The sequence below is a fragment of the Anomaloglossus baeobatrachus genome, chromosome 8, assembly GCF_048569485.1.
Source record: "Anomaloglossus baeobatrachus isolate aAnoBae1 chromosome 8, aAnoBae1.hap1, whole genome shotgun sequence".
Lineage (NCBI taxonomy): Eukaryota > Metazoa > Chordata > Amphibia > Anura > Aromobatidae > Anomaloglossus > Anomaloglossus baeobatrachus.
The window spans coordinates 167,505,689-167,520,762 of NC_134360.1; positions in this window are offsets into that span (position 1 = coordinate 167,505,689).

A 15,074-nucleotide genomic window follows, 5' to 3' on the forward strand; every position below is an offset into this window, starting at 1 on the left:
TGTAAGGCCAATTTTTGACCAGTTGATCATTTGGTGATTTAACCCAGAGGGCCTTATGGTTACACACCTATCTTTATAGGGTTTTAATAACTTTTAAATAAAGGTTATATTTTAGCCTCTTATTTTTGCTTTTTTCAAAATCAATTTGATGTGTCTTTTTTTCTATTATTACTTCTGCTGCTTTATGTAGTTATATTGAGAATAAATTACACACAGGTGAACTCAATTTTACTAATTTGATAACTTCTGGAGGCAATTGGTCACTCAGGATTTTTATTTAGGGGTGTCAGACTACAGGGTTTGAATATAAATGTGCTTCAAAATTTTAAATTTATTTAAATACTTAAATACACTAATTTAAAATACTTCTAAAAACCATGTATTGTTTCTGTGATGCCCCAGGTCAGTGGGGTACTCAGTCCCGGGCGTGCAGTGAACAAGGGAGTCGTGGTCGCTGCTGATGCCCGGTTCCGTGACCCCAAGTTTCGATCTGAAAGAAGGTTGAAAAAAGTGGAAAATAAAAATAAAACAAAAGAGTCTTTGACTATGGCACATATGGGTTGCAGCAATTTTGTGGGAGCCGCCACTGCGTGGTCTTCCTGGGGCGGGTAGTATAATGCAGCTCTGGTGTTCTGGCCCTCCGCAAGCAGGGCTAGGCCCCAGAAGAGGATGATGGTGGTTGTAGTGTGCAGTGTAAGCTCATGATGCACCAAGGTAGAAAGGATTCAAGCCACACAGGGTTTGCAGTTTTAACTGGTTTTTACTCACTGCCTGGTGCCGCCACCTGGGTGGTGCTGGGTTTCAGGTGTTCCCTCACCCTATGTTCCCAGTGCCAGTTAGTCACCTGGTGAGCTGTCTTCCATGCACAATTTGGTTTTTGGTGGGTCCCTGTGGCCTAAAGGTTCTTGGGATCGCCTCTGTTTCACAGTCTTTGCCCGAATAGCAGACAGCCTGGACAATTTGAATGGGTTGGACTCCTGTCCCTGTCCCCAGGTCCCCTATTTACTGCTTTGCTCCGGACACTCAAGTTGGTGATGGACCCTGATGATCCCCTCTCCTGGTAGATTTAACAGGTAGCTAGACGCGTACTCCCGTTCAAGGGTTCTGCACCCCGCCTTGTGCTTAGTTCTGTGAGTACTGGTCCCGCATTCCTCTGGCAACCATTGGTTCCTTGAGTACTTGTTCCTTACTCCACAGCAACTCTCCTCCTCTTTTAACTCCAGTTCATTCTTCAGGTTTTTAACATCTTTCTCCTCACTTTCTCTCACTTAAACCTCCTCACACTGTACTAACGTCCTTTTTATTCTTAACTCCTCCCTCTTAATGACTCCAACTCCTAACTGACTTCAGTTCCCACCTGCTCTCTGTTCAACTCCAGCCCCTCCCCCTCCCGGGTTTCAAGCTAACGGATTGGATAAGCTCCTACTAATAGGCGGCTTCCATCACGCCCGTCTCTAAGCCGTCTCCAGGCAGGGAAAAGGGGTTGTGTGTTTGTGTCTTGTATTGTTACTGGCACTGGTATTACAGGGTTTGGGTTGTCCACTGTTGGTTACATATTTTGTGGCACCTGATACCTCAGGGGTGCTATATTTCCTTTACACTTCACAAACACTTGCTACATTGTGTTGGTATATCACATAAAATCCCAATGAAATACCTTTAAGTTTATGGGTGTAATGTGAAACAATGTGGAAAGGTTTACTGGATATGAATACTGTCTCATGGCACTTTGTGTGCCTTAAGTGATCTCTTACAGATCACATGTCCCCAACGTGCCTATTGTTTTTGCCTGAAAGGTAACTGCTTTTTAAGTGACCCGCTTTTTCTGTCAGAAATCTTGCACAGGTGCCTTCTGTGTGTAAAGTGCCAGGAAGGGGCAGTCGTACACATTATAGACACGGGGGCAGAGTGGAGTGGGTGTTATGTGCTGGTGGGGACATGGTACCTGCTGACTGCTGCCATTCGCCTTCTGGGTCCTGTTCACTCCTATGGGTTTTGAGCCCCGCTCGGTCAGGAAGGAGACAGACACCTGGTAAAATTTGCTTCACTTTACTATACAGCTTGTAGGCAGACAGTTTCAAATGATTCATAACAGATTTGTCATCATCATTATCTTTCAGATACTTCAACTCTAACATCCGTCTCGGCTTTGCAGGGACGACCATAATGGGGCGACTTAACCTCTTGCTTTGGACTCACTACCCCAGCATGGTGGTGGGACACTCAGCTTGGCAAATGGACGGGAAGACCACTTGCCTTACCACCGCAACTGCTTTCCCTCAGGTACTGGCAGATGATGCCTCAGGTAGGAGCACCCCAATTTCTCCTTACATCTCCATGACACTTCTGGACTTATGTTCTGGTGCAATAGAGCCCCTTCTAACAGCTTGGCTTCTCTCCTTCTTTCTGTCCTGTCATATTAGCAGAGACCAGGGGATGGCGAAGGTTTGGGCTTCCTTCACCCTTGAGTCCTGTTCCTGTCACCTCCACCCTTCTGTACTTCACTCTGCTTCTTCTGTCCCTCCTGGACTTCTCTCTCTTGTTCTGCTCTGTCTCACAGTCTTTCCCTATCTGCCTGAACCAGGAAGTTCCTTCCCCTATATCTCCTCCTGTGCTTGTGAGCCATCCTCTCAATTAACTCCTGCTTCCCCGTCATCTCCCAGTTCATCTCTTCTCTCTGAGCAACCTGGGACCAATGAACTCTGGTTGCACTTGGCTGTATTACAGGAGGAAATATACACATTTATACAAGGCAGTTAATACAAATACAATACAGTGTCAACCCAGCAATCACCACATGGAAGTGGGAGCGGTAGGGCACTGGTCACCCTATTACATTTGCAAGTGTGTAGAAAATTCTAAATTACGCTATTGACCATGGAAATCAATCAATACATATGTCGCACTCAACAGTGATGGTGCCTGCACAAAATTTCAACCGGAGGCAGGCGGATAGTATATAATACTAAAGCAGACAGGAGAAGGACAAATGTAACATCCAGCACCCATGGGGACTTGCGACTCATTAGCATTTCATTTCAATGGTTGATTACTGAAGAATGAGAACATGGATTTCTTTACAAAAGGTATTAATGTAATCTGTATTAAAGAGCCGTTATTGCTATGTCTTTATTTTACAAGCTAAACTCATGCTGACAGATCCTTTAATTTCTCATAGGGTGGCACTACAGGAAAATGTAACCCTTTTTTGTAGGTTTTTCTACCTGGGTGACACCTTTAAATCACCATTTTGTTAAGGTACTCATCTGACAAGTAATGATTGTGTAAAGCAGAAACCTCTTTTAAAGATTTGCACAATGGCTGCGGCCTCTACAAGAGATGTCATAAACATTACAGCATTAATAAAAAAAATAGCAAATGTGTCATACAAAAAACATTCTGCGTGATTATGTTTTTTTATGGCCACATATCAAAGCAAACTTAATTTTGAAATTGAAAAATATAAATATGCATCGGATTGGTTACTATAGTTGCGGTTGCTATTATAAACAACAGGCGATATTGATTTTTAAGCTTGTCTTTAAAAAATCATTCCTTAGTTATTAAAGAGGTTGTCCACTACTTTATCATTGATCACCTACACTTAGTACAGGTCACCAATGTGTGAACGGTAGGGGGCGACATCCATCACCCCTGTCTATTAGCTGTTCTCTGTGTTGACAGCAGCTCGAACTGACCAACTGTAGCACATTACTACCTCCATGTGGGTTTGCAGAGACTTGGAACGCTCCATAGTATCACAAGGAGCCCTAGCTAAAGGCTGTTTCATTATCAGAGTCTCCAAACTTTTTGGACCGGATATACAGTGCCTACAAGTAGTATTCAACCCCCTGCAAATTTAGCAGCTTTGGTAAGATGCAAATAAGTTAGAGCCTGCAAACTTCAAACAAGAGCAGGATTTATTAACAGATGCATAAATCTTACAAACCAACAAGTTATGTTGCTCAGTTAAATTTTAATAAATTTTCAACATAAAAGTGTGGGTCAATTATTATTCAACCCCTAGATTTAATATTTTGTGGAATAACACTTGTTTGCAATTACAGCTAATAATCGTCTTTAATAAGACCTGATCAGGCCGGCACAGGTCTCTGGAGTTATCTTGGCCCACTCCTCCATGCAGATCTTCTCCAAGTTATCTAGGTTCTTTGGGTGTCTCATGTGGACTTTAATCTTCAGCTCCTTCCACAAGTTTTCAATTGGGTTAAGGTCAGGAGACTGACTAGGCCACTGCAACACCTTGATTTTTTTCCTCTTTAACCAGGCCTTGGTTTTCTTGGCTGTGTGCTTTGGGTCGTTGTCTTGTTGGAAGATGAAATGATGACCCATCTTAAGATCCTTGATGGAGGAGCGGAGGTTCTTGGCCAAAATCTCCAGGTAGGCCGTGCTATCCATCTTCCCATGGATGCGGACCAGATGGCCAGGCCCCTTGGCTGAGAAACAGCCCCACAGCATGATCCTGCCACCACCATGCTTGACTGTAGGGATGGTATTCTTGGGGTCGTATGCAGTGCCATCCAGTCTCCAAACGTCACGTGTGTGGTTGGCACCAAAGATCTCGATCTTGGTCTCATCAGACCAGAGAACCTTGAACCAGTCTGTCTCAGAGTCCTCCAAGTGATCATGAGCAAACTGTAGATGAGCCTTGACATGACGCTTTGAAAGTAAAGGTACCTTACGGGCTCGTCTGGAACGGAGACCATTGCGGTGGAGTACATTACTTATGGTATTGACTGAAACCAATGTCCTCACTGCCATGAGATCTTCCCGGAGCTCCTTCCTTGTTGTCCTTGAGTTAGCCTTGACTCTTCGGACAAGCCTGGCCTCGGCACGGGAGGAAACTTTCAAAGGCTGTCCAGGCCGTGGAAGGCTAACAGTAGTTCCATAAGCCTTCCACTTCCGGATGATACTCCCAACAGTCGAGACAGGTAGGCCCAACTCCTTGGAAAGGGTTTTGTACCCCTTGCCAGCCTTGTGACCCTCTACGATCTTGTCTCTGATGGCCTTGGAATGCTCCTTTGTCTTTCCCATGTTGACCATGTATGAGTGCTGTTCACAAGTTTGGGGAGGGTCTTAATTAGTCAGAAAAGGCTGGAAAAAGAGATAATTAATCCAAACATGTGAAGCTCATTGTTCTTTGTGCCTGAAATACTTCTTAATACTTTAGGAGAACCAAACAGAATTCTGGTGGTTTGAGGGGTTGAATAATAAATGACACTCTGAATAAACTTTTCACAATTTAAAAAAAATGAATAAAAAAGAAATAACATTCTTTTTTGCTGCAGTGCATTTCACACTTCCAGGCTGATCTACAGTCCAAATGTCACTATGCCAAGTTAATTCCGAATGTGTAAACCTGCTAAATCTGCAGGGGGTTGAAGACTACTTGTAGGCACTGTATATATATTAGTTATCTCCTGGAGGGGATCTTAAGCTGGGGTCACACTAAACGACAGCGACAACGACGTCGCTGTTACGTCACCATTTTCTGTGACGTAGCAGCGACCTTGTAAGTCGCTGTTATGATCGCTGCTTAGCTGTCAAACACAACAGCCGAAGCAGCGATCATAACGTCGCTACATGTGCAGAGAGCAGGGAGCCGCGCACACTGCTTAACGCTGGCTCCTTGCTCTCCTAGCTACAGTACACATCGGGTTAATTAACCCGATGTGTACTGCAGCTACATGTCACAGTGCAGAGAGCAGGGAGCCGCGCACAGTGCTTAGCGCTGGCTCCTTGCTCTCCTAGCTACAGTACACATAGGGTTAATTACCCGCTGTGTACTGCAGCTACATGTCCACAGAGCAGGAGATGGCACTAGCAGCAAGAGCGGCGGAGGCTGGTAACGAAGGTAAATATCAGGTAACAAGGGAAAGGTCTTCCCTTGGTTACCCGATGTTTACCCTGGTTACAGCTTTCCGCAGTTGCCAGACGCTGGCTCCTGCTCTCTGCTCGCTTCATTTTATCGCTCTCTCGCTGTCACACACAGCGATGTGTGCTTCACAGCGGGAGAGCGACGACGAAAAAATGAAGCAGGACATTCAGCAACGAGCAACGACCTCACAGCAGGGGCCAGCTCGTTGCTGGATGTCACACACAGCGACAGCGACGGGACGTCGCTGCAAGGTCACAGAAAATTGTGACGTAGCAGCGATGTTGTTGTCGTCGTCGCTGTGTGTGACACCACCTTTAGTCTATCCATTGCATTGTCAGAAAAAGGAAAAATGCTTTTTGAAAGGGAATCATGAATGGACATGTCATAAATAGGTGACTTCGTCATTCACCCAGAATCTACAACTTTGCTCCAGGCGAGGGGAAACACATAGGAATATAATCAGAAGGGGGATATATGTCTCTATTGTTTGTTTGGCACTAAATGGATTGTTTCCTATATACTGTGGAAGTGTTTTTTATCTGATTGCTTCTGTTAATAAAATTAAATTTTATAAAATCTACAATATTTATCCACTCAGAAAACACGAGCCAGAATTCTAATAATAAAGACCAGCAAGTAGTCCACCAGTGGAAAGCATATAAACCTATATAAACAGTACACTGGAGTAATAAATAAATTCAATCTTTATTGGAAAATAACAAAACATTCATAATAACCATAAAAGACTTTAATAGACAAATGCACAGCAGTAGACAAAAACATGTAAAGAAATGCAACCAGTTTGGGTAAAGCTGGTAAAAATGCAATGGCTGAAGGTATACAGTAATAAAACATTTAGTGCAAATATCAGGATGTGCAACAGAACTATTTTACATCAAAATATTTTTGAAAGAAAATTAAGAAAAAATTCTAATACTAATCACCATTGGTGAGTAAATAGTCCCAGAAATAGCAACAAAATAACAATAAAGTGATTATAAAAATGCAATACCATGTACATCTTGATAAACTACCTCCTTAAACAATATTAGCAGACAGATGCAATACAAAAGTGTAAAAGAAAAAACTTAACTTTCCAATAGAGCACCCTAAGGGTATTGAATTTTTTTTATAATTACTGCATTATTATTTGGTTGCCATTTTATGGGACTATTTACTCACTAATGGTTACTATTATTATTATTATTATTATTATTATTATACTACTACTGCTGTGCATTTGTCTTTTAAATTATTTTATGAATAGTATGATTGTTTTGGTATTTTCCAATACAGATTGAATTTGTGTATTAATTCCAGTGTACTGTTTCTATAGGTTAATATGTTAAACAGATATTTATGTGGTCAGGCATTATATATCGCTATGAATGCAGCACAATAGTATTACTCAAGTCTGGTTGTGTACTTAAAGGGGTTGCCTCTCCAACAAAGTACACTTTAACCAATAGATCTTGGGGAAAAAAATAAGTTCCTCAATTAGATGTGTTTAAAAAAATATTCCTTTGCTGAGATAATCTTATAAAAGAGCCACTACTGTGTACTGTGTAAAGGCAGTGTCTGACTGTACAGGGGCATCGTCTGAACATACAACAATTCAGAGGATGACGGAAAAGAGAGTATACAAACATTATAGCATGGGATCACAGCTGCTGTTTTCTGAAAGAAAAAACAATTCCCTGCCTCTTTAAAAACTTGAAAATCAAAAAAGTCCGTGGAGCCTCAGGAGTCTCGACACAGAAGCTAGCCAGATATCCCTTCGGGAAGGACCTAGCCAAGGAGTGGCTCTTTTTAGGAGGCCACCATAACCACCATATTAAGTGGCCCTTTTAGTCAATATCCAACTCTATGACAAGTATAAAGATATGACAAGGGAAATACCAAGGCCAGGTATCCATCCACAGACAGCTGTTTCGGGGTATTGCCCTTCATCAGTGTGGAGTAGGATTCTGGCTAGGTGGGAGCAATGCCTAGTGGACCAACAAGACAAAACAATCACTGATCTTGGGGAGACCAGCCAGAGAAAACACTTCCGGCAGCCAATGAGGGCGCTCAACACAGTGAAATCCTAGGTGCAGTTTCTGTGTCGAGACTCCTAACAGAGGCTCCATGGACTTTTTTGATTTGCATATTTCCCAGGGGGCAGTGCACCTAGGATTTCACTTTGTTGAGCACCCTCATTAGCTGTTCGAAGTGTTTTCTCTGGCTGGTCTCCCCAAGATCAGTGATTGTTTTGTCTTGTTTAAAAACTTGTTTTACCTCACAGTAAGAACTATCTGTAATCCCATGCTGTAATGTCTGTATATTCTCTTTAGCGTCCTTCCCTGCCCAAGAGATGTAGTATATCTGACCATGTTCCTGCACTGTCAGACACAATCATTAAAGAGCCACAGTGATAAGATTACCACTGAATAGAAACATTTTTTTTTAACATATCTAATTGTGTTACTTATTTTTAATTCTGATATCTATTCATTACAATGTAGTTTGTTCGTAGGACAATCCCATTAAGTACCTAATTTAAATGAAGGCAAAGCACTAAGGCACATGGAGTTCAATCTTAATGAATGAGATTTTAGTAGAAAAAAAATGCCTTATCGTCATATTATCTACTCTCAGGCGCTCAGTGCAGCCCTCTAGGTGCCGTTAGTAAATGGCACGCCTTGTGAGATTTTGCAGTAAACTTTAAAAATCAGAAAATGGTGTCATGGTTAATGTCTACGGGGCTAATTTATGTAGAGAAAAATTAGTAATCTAGTGAAACAATGTTTAATGCAACGCTTTTTGTTAAGCTTTTATTAAACTAAATGAGTTGGCCATGTGTTTAGTGACATCGCTGTTGGGTTAAAGAGAAGTCACAATATCAGCTGGGGTTAATTACAACCCATTCTCTCAGACATTTTACATAGAATAAGCAATTTACTTTTCTTTTTCTCCACAGAGTTCAAGATTCCTGAGATTTTGCTTTGCATTTTAATAAGGAAATTATCACATAAATTAGCAGGCGTGTTTAGAGTGAATGATGATCCATACGGGTGGAGAGTGGAGTTGTCGACAAACCGTTAAAATTCTATATATTGTCTGATCTCATTCACAATGAAATATTGAAGTGATGTATGGAATTCAAACAGTCCTTGGACAATAGGTATCAGTCAATGGTGAATAATTATACATTTAGGAAACCATTCTGACATAGCTTGAATAATTACAATACTTACCGTATTTCTGTTACAAATGGTCATGATGCATGGTAACACACAATCATTTTTTCAGGACTATTTTATGAATCTGCCGTCACAACTATTTCCTCTACCATGTGCCTCATATAAAGGATCAGGCAAGTAAATTTCATTTGTGAAGATGGATATAGCAATTAAAGGGAACCTGTCAGGTGCAATATGCACCCAGATCCACAAGTAGTTCTGGAGGCATATTGCTAACTGTCCCAACCTACAGTAGCATAGATAAAGGGAACTTTAGAAAATGATTTCTAAAGTTCCCATATGATATGCTAATGAGGCCAGGGACTAGTCGCAAGGGCGTTACTCCTCTTGGCTAGTCGGCCCCCTTAGTATGTATGCAAATGTGGAGCCCTGGACCTGGTCAGGCACCACTGAGTACTGCACCCATGCTGGGGCAGCACTTCCTGGTAATCCTAAAGGCTGGAATAGGGTGTGTGCGCACAGACACATAGCAACCAGATCTCCCACACCTTGAGAGGGGACCCTTGGGTAGAGTCAAGAGGGGGCTTGCCTCCACATCTCATCAAGGGGTGTAGTGGAGGGGCTGGGAGCTAAGATGCAGAGGCAGAAAGAAAAGAGTGGAGCGAGCCAGTCTAGTAGTGGTGAGCGGCGGTTGCTAGGAGACGCAGACACACGCTCACACTAGTCAGACCCTGCACGTGGAGTAGCCGTTAGTGGGGAAGAACGGTTACTAGTCAGTCAGAAAGACAAAGAGAGAGAGTCAGTCGAGTACCGGGACTGCTGGTGACTAGGCACGTACGGGGTACCAGTCCCTTGAGTAGATGTCCATTTATTGATCTGCTAAACCTTCCGGTGCGGGGAACTACAAGTCCCTCACCAACCATCTAGAGTCCGAGCCTCAGCAGCAGTGAGGGGGCCCATAAGGGTATCGAGCCTGGAGCCATCTCACTTTGTCCACGCTGCCGGCAAACGGGCCAAAAAGTTGAGAAAAGGCAGTAGCGACTTCCCTGGATGAACCACACGGTAGTTCAAGTCACAGGTTATCTGAAAAAAGGAGTGCAAGGAAGGCGAGTTAATGGTTTCCCTTAGACCGGCCTGAAGGAGTTCCTGGTTCTCACCTGGTTTATCTCAGCATCGCCCGGGTTACCTGACAGAAACAACAAAAGTGAGTAAAGAGCAGTTGAAAGACATTTTGGACTGAAACTGAGTTATTCTGGGACCTGTTGTTCTACACACCCGAGCCCCTGGGGCCAGCCTCACTCACGAGAGGCCACACCATCCGACTGCAGACTCCATCAGCCCCAGATGCTCAATAAACCTGCAGTGGCGGTCACCCATATCCCTAACAGCAAAACCATGAGTGGCGTCACGACACATACAAACAAAAACTACATACCTGTTGCCATATATATACAGAAGAAAACCCTGTGGCGTCCCTGAAGGTGGATCGATTTCCCTGGGACGACCGGGCTTCACACAAGCCCCTGTGGGCATGCTAACGTGCTAATAAATGTGCAGCGTCAGAGGCATGGTCATGTTCACGTCTCTGACTATCGTGCCCGATGCTAGACTTTGGCTCAATGTGCATGATCCCAGACTTTTGATCATGCATACTACACCAGTTTGAAGCCAGGATGCATACAACCAGCTTCATTGTGTGCATGACCGAAACTCCAGGGTCATGTGCACCGAGCCAAAATCTAGGAGACGGACGTGATGACAGCAGAAAGGGGAGCACGACCATCCTCTGACGCTGCTCATTTAGCAGCATGTTAGTACACCCACAGGGGCGTGCTTACACGCTAAGTGAGCCGACTAGACAAAGGAAGTAACGCCCTTGAGACTAGTCGCTGGCCTCATTAGCATATGATAAAGAATGTTTAGAAATACTTTTTCTAAAGATCTCTTTATGTATGCTACTATGGGCAGGCACATTGCACCTGACAGGTTCTCTTTAGCATAATATCTCACAAAAATATGAATTAGGATGACATTGTCAATGTGTAAGGAAAGTGAAACCACATTCGACATACTGTAATATGGGTGAAAAAAGACATATGTTCATGATATTGACCTGCCTGCTGAGAAAGAATTGGAATAAAAGGAAGGTTTTTGGTAAACCGATAATGCGAGAAAAAATATGCCTCAAAAAGGCAATTTTTCAATCATGATCTCATTTGTTAATAAAAATGTATCAACATTCAGAACAATAATGTTATATATTTATCTAATGTGATGCAGTAAATGATATGGTGGTAGATGGGAGATATATTCCACTTAGCAAATGCCTTTTGCACTGGTGAGCAGCAAGGAAGGAAGTCAAACCTGGCCTGGATTTTCTCTGCTATTCCAGGCTTTTGGGGCAACACCCAACAGCTGCAAGATTAGCATAGCATAAATAGGCAGCCAGAACTTCTCAATGGGTGGGTTGTTGGGCTGGAAAGCTGAAGCAGGTTCTTGTCATGTGGTGTTCAGCGTTGATCTCGTTGGGTGTCATGGCAGTATCAGAGTCCGACGCTGCCATGACACCCAACAAGTGCAATGCTGAACACCACATCACAGTTCTTTGTGAATGATATACCTGAATAGACTGACACTTGCAGAACCCTTGCTAAGCTGTTTGACAAGCTCGACTTTTGCTTTGCATTCCTGTCTGATGTAAGGCTTTGTATTGTCTGTTTCTTATCAGTGTGAATAAAACACTGACTTTTTTGGACTGCAAACCTGTGTGTGCACCTTTACTGCGTCCCTGCCATTGCCTACCAGATCTGATTCCCTACAATAAGTATGTAATGTTCATTTCTTCTTAGAAATCATCTAAGCCTTTTGTGAAAGTATCGAGGATTCCTGAGGTGACTGGCTCTTGAGATGCTGTAGATTATTTCACAGATGGTTCTTAAGTCGTCTCTAAAGATTGAAACTTTTCTTTAAACTACCTGATAAAGAGAATGCTTTTTTTGTCTTTGGAGATGAGAACTTGGAACAGTATTTCACCATATTTTATCTGAAGGCGTTTTATACACTTATAAAGGTTAATCATGTGCCCCTTAGATGTCTCTTCTCAAGACTAAATATATTTAATTCTGTTTATATTTTCTTATTTTGCTCCTAATCAATTGTGCGGCCCTTCTTTGTACCTATTCTAACTGAAGCATGGACATTCTATGAACTGATGCCTAGAACTGAACTGCCTATTTCAGATACACTAATGGTTCTGTAAAGTGTGTTTATTAAATCTCTGTCTTTATGCCAAAACCTCATTTAAATACTTGTCAATACCCCTTTAACCTTAAAATTAGCTAGTGGACCTTGCATGCTGTTATTCAGTCTGTGGTCTAGAAGTACACCTAAATCTTTCTCACCTAATGAATGTCCTAATATTACTCCTCTTAGAGCACATGATTTAATAGTTTTCAGTATATCATACAAGTGGAGGAAGTCGAGAGGATGGTGCACGCATGGACTACGGCTGTTTCGCGCACAAGTAGCACTTGAACAGGTCCTGTTGAAATACTAATAGTGCGCGAAACAGCCATAGTCATGCGTGGCCCATCTTCTCCCCTTGCTTCACTTCTATGATGTTCTGAACACTTAAATACTGCAATGAATGGGGAGTACCATACTTTCATTTCTTTCACACTACTACAGTCTGTAAGGCCTCTTTCACACATCAGTTTTTTGCCATCAGTCGCAATCCGTCGTTTTGTGAAGAAAACGGCTCCACCGCTGGATCCGTTTTTTTCTCATTGACGTGTATTAGCGACAGATTGCGATGGATGGCTTCACGTTTCATTCGTCATGTGACGGATCCGTCGAAAGATGCTTGTCCGGATGACAGAGCCAATGTTCACAGGAGCGTTTTTTTGGTGTGTCGAAAAAACGGACAGTGGATCCATTGGTGTCCGTTGTTTGTTATAATGGAATCCTATGGGCACTGGATCCGTTCCCATTCGTCTCATGATGGACTCCGGCGATGGATCCGTCTTTTACTAACCGAGCATGCTCAGATGTGTAAATTCTATTCTGGTCAGAAAAACTCCCTCTCTCTCTCTCTCTCTCTTGCATTTTTTTGCAAAGTCTGAAAACCAAAACACTCCTTGTAGAAGTTAACCATCCCCATCTGCATGTCAGTATATGAATTCAGTGAGGCACACTTCTGATCTGTTGTGGTGCAACCTGCTAGAAGTCAGATCAGAACAGCAAAATTTCCTTAACCTTGGATATTGGAAAATGAAGATAAGTAATATTCTAACTCCACTATATACTGTACCAACTTGAATGTGTGTGTTGCTCCATGGTCTGCAAGAACCTTATAAGTCTTATAGCTTTACGCTAACAGTACTTGGTGCCATAATCTTGGATCCCAACATCCACCCAGCTGAGTCAAAGAGAAGGTCCCTTGAAGAGACATGAGAGGGAAAATAGCTTGATAAGTAAGCATTTGTCTAAGGCGGGCTTTGCACACTACGACATCGCAGGCCGATGCTGCGATGCCGAGTGCGATAGTGCCCGCCCCCGTCGCAGCAGCGATATGTGGTGATAGCTGGCGTAGCGAAAGTTATCGCTACGCCAGCTTCACACACACACTCACCTGCCGTGCGACGTCCCTGTGGCCGGTGAGCCGCCTCCTTGTTAAGGGGGCGGGTCGTGCGGCGTCACTGCGACGTCACACGGTAGGCGGCCAATCAGAGCGGAGGGGCGGAGATGAGCAGGATGTAAACATCCTGCCCACCTCCTTCCTTCCGCACATCCTACGGAAGCCGCAGTGAGGCCGGTAGGAGATGTTCCTCGCTCCTGCGACTTCACACACAGTGATGTGTGCTGCCGCAGGAGCGAGGAACAACATCAGACCATTGCGTCAGCGTAATTATGGATTACGCCGACACTGTACCGATGATACGATTACGACGCTTTTGTGCTCGTTAATCGTATCATCCAGGCTTTACACACTGCGATGTCGCATGCGATGCTGGATGTGCGTCACTTTCAATTTGACCCCACCGACATCGCACCTGCGATGTCGCAGTGTGCAAAGTGCCCCTAAGGCCAGATACACACTTGCAAGTGACTCACACAAGTTTCGGATCGCATTACCCGACACGGCCACACACTCTCCTTACAGGGGCAGGTCAGGTGCATGTTTTTCTATGCAGCAGACCTTCTACTGTCCGGCGAGTGGCAGGCCATGCTGAGTGACGCGATGCGAGAGTCTCATGAGTCACTCACAAGTGTACAGTCATGGCCAAAAGTTTTGAGAATGCTACAAATATTAATTTTTACAAAGTCTACTGCTTCAGTTTTTCTAATGGCAAATTGCATATACACCAGAATGTCATACAGAGTGATCAGCTTAACAGCAATTACTTGCAAAGTCAATATTGGCTAAGAAAATGAACTTTAACCCCCAAAACACATTTCAACATCATTGCATTCCTGCCTTAAAAGGAGCAGCTAACATTGTTTTAGTGATTGTTCCATTAACACAGGTGTGGGTGTTGATGAGGACAGGGCTGGCGATTAGTGATGAGCGAGTACTAAAAAGCTCGGGTGCTCGAGGCTCAGGCCGAGCATCCCAAGATACTCGTGTACTCAGCCCGAGCACCGAGCCCAATGTTATCCTATGGGAGACCCGAGTATTTTTATGAAATGACCCCCGGCAGCATGTAGAAACCCTAAAAATGTCACAAAAGTCTCAGAAGAGTGCTCAAATGACATGGCAACAGCATGGGGAAGATCCCTTGAAGCATTTATCACTCAAAAGTCACAGCTGTGAACAATTTTGTCCGCGTTTTACGCCATTTTTACGGACTCACCAGAAAACCTTTCAAAATGACACCAAAATGAATTTTCATGGCGGAAATGTTAAGGGCACATACCCAATAGTGAGATAGAGCTGGTGTATGCTACTTTTGGAGATTACTTAAAAGATTTTATGTGAAAACATTGTGTGGCACTTC